Source organism: Paramormyrops kingsleyae, chromosome 19 (assembly GCF_048594095.1).
Source record: "Paramormyrops kingsleyae isolate MSU_618 chromosome 19, PKINGS_0.4, whole genome shotgun sequence".
In the NCBI taxonomy this organism is placed as follows: domain Eukaryota; kingdom Metazoa; phylum Chordata; class Actinopteri; order Osteoglossiformes; family Mormyridae; genus Paramormyrops; species Paramormyrops kingsleyae.
In genome coordinates, this window is record NC_132815.1 from 15,414,446 (window position 1) to 15,420,459 (window position 6,014).

Sequence of the window (6,014 nt, forward strand, 5' to 3'; positions counted from 1 at the left end):
ATAGTTACTTTTCTATGATTCATACGAATGGTGCAGAAATACGGTGTTATCGATTTCAAAATAAAATTTTAAATGAATAATATGTTTACGTGTCTAAAACGGACATAACTATGCAGCTTATATATAGACTATTTATTTGAAGAGAAGACTCTATCATCGCGCACTTCCCTCGCGGAGTGAAGAGCGACATATTAGATATACATAGCATATCATAACGCAGTCTAAACTTGTTTCGCACCAAATAAATAATCTATATGCTTATTTAAAATGGCTAAATATTGTTATATCGCACGGAAAGGCATATGCAAAAATGTAAAGAGCCACGTATCGCTGGACTTGATATTTCTGCGCACATCACAACGAAGGTAGGATAGCTAAATAGGGTCATAATATAAATGCAATGGAAGAATAACGTGGAAAATGAAAAGGCCACGAACAATGTGATTAGTATTACGAAATTCATTATGCATAACATATTTAAATGATCTTTTGCCTGTAGGCTTCCGAAAGTAAAATAGCAGGAATACTTTGCTTCAGTTAGGACACATCTCAGTCTGGCATTTATCTCCGGCGTGTTACGGGATAGACTGGGAGCCACGTGAAACAAAGATATTTATCTCAGAAAATGCCAACGCAAGCATATGGCATATATTCTGATAAAATCATCAAAAAACAGTCATTCAAACGGGGTTACAAAGACTACACAGCAATATACAAACGCTCTGCACTGTCTGTCAGAAATGTCATGTATTGCACTCCTGTGACAGCGCCTGTGAACAAAAACTAAAACCGAATCCGTGACCCAAAACTGATCCCTATTTAAAAAGAACAAAGAATTTGCCAGGTATAGGCTATTTATCAGCATTTGATTGTTTTCCGTCAAATGATATTTGAAGTTAGAATTTTAAGCTATATCTATATCATGCAGTAAACAATGTAACTATTAATTAGAGAGAACAGTATGTTAAATAATAGGTATTAGTGCCGTGTAATTAGCCAACGTGTTTGTTTGCTGGGCATGTATCAACTGAATGCGGGTCTTTGGGATTTTGAGAACTCATCTTATAATGAAAACTGTCGCGATGACTTGTACCTTTCCCCCCGCCTTGAATGAGCGACTTAACGGGCAAATTCAATAGAAAAAGCGGCTGGCCTGCGGCTTCCACCATGCGACTCATCAAGCGGAAAGTATTGTAACCCAGGTGCTGAGTTCAGCAGCCACATGTCCGCAAGGGGAGAGATATTTTTACAATGATTTGAGTAGCAAGGAATTGCATCTGGTGTCATATTGTGGACCTCAGTTGACAATATCTACACAAATCACATTGAGGGCTGGTGAATTTAGTGAACCGTTTGTTTGATAAACCTGAATTGAGTAGTTCACACAAGTAAAACAACACGGTACAACGATTAACAGTATTTTTATAATGGATATTTTCTAGAGCAAGTAACAACAACAACAACAATATTAGCTGTTATTATTATTGTTAATAATAATAATAATAATAATAATAGCAACTTCATTAACCTGCTCTAGAAAATTAATAAAGCTGCAAAAGGAATTATTAATGATAATCATATTTAATGTAAAATATTTGTTTGCTCTCGTAGCATTTGAATGTGTATTTAATGACAACACCCCCCGTGACGTTTATGGATCTTAGCGGTGAGATTTGAACAAAAACTTAAGGTGTCTTGACATACACCTACAACAAATAACGAATAAATCAACAGCCATTTCATTTGACCCAAACTAATAGAAGGATTCCCGCACTTCAGTCCGGAAAACCATTGAAAGTAATACATTATATATTTGTTTATATATTTATTACCCTACTCCATTGATATTAATCCACATTATTCTGTATCGCACTGTTCTGCGGTATGCTATACTGCACGTTAAACTACAGAATATGTCAGATTCAGTATGGGCTGAACCCAAGAGGCGCAGCCTTATTTTAAAAAGCGTACCAAGCTAATTCCGGTCGGTTCTGCCGTATAGATTGTGGAATTGAGGTTTTAGGTGGAATCCTTTTAGCGGTAAAGAATGAGCTTTGTGTCTCTTGTTAAAGACGTGTCCTTCAAGGCTCCTAGTTTAAGAACAAACTCCCTTAGTATTCTGTCGAGCAGTGGGCTGTAAAAGGCGTTATCCATCCCAGCACGCAGCCAAGTGCCGTTCGAGAGTAATTCCAGCTCGCGGCACCGGCCCGGGGGCTAGGCAAGCGTGCTCCCTAACTGATCAACCTGGATATTTCATTATTCATTAATTTACTGTTTAACAAATCCCACTCATTATCAGAGGTAACGCTTGGCAGAGCCCAACAAACAGTAGCAGTTGGTGTCAGGCGTGGCGAATTGTGCTGTTTGATCCCGGGCTGCTTTTATTCAGCATCACAAACTGAGAAAGAGCCCATGAATAATGAAGAGGGAAGCCGTGTCTGAGGTGAAAACCGTGACAGCGTCCTAACAAAAACATTTCGCTTATTGAGGAGGGGGGGTTTATTGGCCGATCTGGCGGCCGCTTTAACGCTTCGTTGTTAATGTCGCATTGTTTACCGAACCGAACGAGGCAGAGCTGAAACGGGGAAATGCCAGTTAAGTGGGAAACTGGCCCGTTTGAGGAAGTGCCCAGTAATACTGCCACAGTTTCACTAACACGCATAATTTAATTAAAACAGATAAATCATTATTTATAAAATTATTTCTAATTTCCTCTATCATAAATTAATAAAATGGTAAGACATACCCTCAGGGACCACAGCTATTGACGTTCAATGATTATGTAATAATTATAATTAACCATACTGAAGAAATACACACAAATGTCTGTTTATTATTGTAGAAGATCTGTGGAAATGTACGAGGGCCGTGTCCAGGGTCAGGCTTTGCAGTTCTGTGAGGCCACAGAACCCGATCCCACAAGCTTCTAACAGAAACAACGGATTCAACCAGGTCCATCCCGAGGTTCCCCTCTGGGTTTAGAAAATGTCTGCAGTAAGTTGGTAGCCCCGCTGCTTACCCACAATCCGCCTTTGTGATCCCAGCGTATGCTTTCCGGCTGTCGGTAATGAAAGACACAATTAACGTAAAGAAACTCGACAACCTGATGACAGAAAAATACCTTTATTCGGTATCCTACCTGTTCGTACCAATAACACTGGCTATAAACTTTAGTTAGGTAAAGAACATGCTTATGTATGAGGTTTAAAGGTAGCTTACAGGATACTGTCTAATATTTGGAGAGAGAATAAATTCCCCCCTCCACCCAAGCCTGAATCTAATATGACTTTTCGGGACAAAAAAAGCCACCTGAGCCAACTTTCCTACAATCTGAGGGGCAGCGTTGCTTTTAGAAATTACTTTCTGGAAACGCTGTATTTTGGATCGGTAAAATGTTTACTTCATTTTAATAATAGACGCAGAATATTTATTTTTCCATGTATGGTCCATCTATAGTTTGATTTGGATGAATGTAAACAAGCTGTGTATTCCCTGCTATTTTTTCTGCAGGTAGCCTGGAGGTTAAGGATGTGGATTCGGAACCCAAAAGGTTGTTGGTTCGGGTCCCAGTGGGGGGGGGGGGGGGGGTCTGCTATTGTACCCTTAAGCGGGTACTTAACCTAAATTACTACAGTAAAATATACAACAGTAAAAAGTCGTTGTAAAACCGTTATAGAAGAACTCAGTGCGGTGGTGTCAGCCAAGGAAGTTAAGAAACACGTTCAGAAAAGAAAGATTTACACAGAATAACACACCTTTTTGCCGCGGGGACGGGGTGGGGGGTCTGTAATTTTAGCCAAATAGCTAAAAGAATATGACCTAGATGAATACAGAAATTTATCAAGTCAAATAATAATAATAATAATAATAACATACGAAAGTGTGAAATTCCGGGAAAGAGAAAGTGCAACATTCACAAATTACATGGCTAAAGCGATCAAAAAAGGGACCAGCAAGGAAACCATTAAAAAAAACCCGCTAGGTCCGCGTCGGGAATAAAAGCGGGCGATCGGCGCAGTTCGCTGCCATCCGGCGGCCGCACCCCGCCCGGCGCCGGTCAGTCCTGCTGGAGGAGGTGCGCTTATCCGCTGCTCCCGGGGCTGCCTCCCCCACCCCCGCTGGGCTGGTTTAGGATGAATCCCGGCTGTCCTGTATTCAAATGGAGCTTCGTGCAGGCAGGGTGATTGGACTCTCAGCGCCCGAGGCGCAACATATGCTTCTTCCCATCACTTTAATAGGAATTAGTTCTGCAGACAGCTCTGGTCAAACGTGCATCATTCACTCTCCCGTCGCATGGTAATAACAAGGCGGGAAAATCACAAACGATACACAGCATTTTGCTTTCCATTCTAAAAATTAACAATAAATTACACATGCCTCCTTTAATTGTGTGCGCGTGTGTGTATGTTGGGGTCGTTAAGGATAATCTCATATTGAACATTTTAATTTTTATTTGCTGCCTGTAGGACCCGATTGGGATGCTGCACTAACCTTTACTGTCTCCTTTAAGAAACTCAGGGTCCTAGTGCCCAACTGACCTAAATTGAAATTCACTGCATTTTACAAGGGACATTAATTGGCCGTTAATGAATAGTAAGGCGGACTGGGGTAGAAAAGCCTTGTGCTTAGATCCCATGTTTTCAGGTTGCGAGAGTGTGCTATCGAAAAGATACATACAATGACGGGGTTAAGACTGAGATCAGGTGACATGCGGGTATTTAAAGTAAGGTAAGGCGGCAGTGAATTTGATATGGGGAAGTACGGCACCGGGAGCTTCTGTAAATCGAAACAAATCAAATGTTCTCACCCCGCTTTTTTACATAAGTAAAACTGAGAGACGCTGCAGTGAAAAAGGCCTTTGTGTTCAGACCTGCGGAGTCACTAAGCAGGAAGAAGGACGGGGCACGTGCGCCCGATCGCGGCGGCTCAGCTTGCGTTACACGCTCCACAACATGTCAACTGCCATGGCCGTAAAACATGCAGCCCGATGCAAGGAGCTTTAATGGTTATATCTGGTGTAACCCACACAAGCGCATGTAGACACGGCATATTTGCATTTTTTATGTTTTCTCTTCAGCAAATACTTTCTTAGAAGAAACAATTCTAAAGCTGGTTATGCCTCTAGTAGGAAATACAGGAGATAGGAGGATCCGGGAGCCGGTGATTCACTTTCTTCCGTTCTGTTTTTTTTTTCTTTCTTTTTCTTTTTTTTATTTTGGAACATTCTAGGTGCACAGTGTAACCCTTAACTTACTCACATGGGTGGGTATTTACCGAAAAGCTTTGTTCATCTCTACAGAAGTGAGCGCTGCCAATCCAGGGCTTAAGCATAACTGCTGCAGGACTCTGGCCCCGGGCATACATCGCTAAAGGCTTCAGGGCATGTGTCATCAAAACCTAATCTATTCACAGGATGATCTCGGTGTTGACTGCGAAAAGTATCTAGCTGACACATGCTAGGCTTTTTGTAATAAATTTAGTATTTTCCTGGCTTGGTGCATAATGTTAGGTAGCTTAATCCACAATTAGTATGATTCAGTTCCCTGTAAACAACACAGTCTAGACTTAGGATATTATGAAGAACGATTATAATACTCTATCAATTTCCAGAATGCCAAACATTAGAAGACAGAACGGGAGGATGCCTTCATTTTAATAGGTGAAATGTTTTAAAAGAATAATGTATTTTGTGAAACATTTTTGACTCTCCTTTCACTTTAACATAGATCAAGATCTGAAATATTCGCTTTTGATGTCAGTGTGTGAAAACTGCGGCAAACAAAGGAGTTGGTTTCCGACTGAGTGCAGGTGAAAGGGGCCTCCTTCCAGCGCCCGGCGGTGACGAAAATTAACGCGATGCGTTTTTGGGGGCGTTTCCCTCTTAATTATGACAATAAGCTAAAACTAAAAAAAAATTCTGATTTTGCCAAGAAATCTGAATTGTTTAAATGAATCCCAGGTTTCCTGTGGAATTAAAGACTCCCAGCATAACAAACAAGTCTGAGCGAGATGTG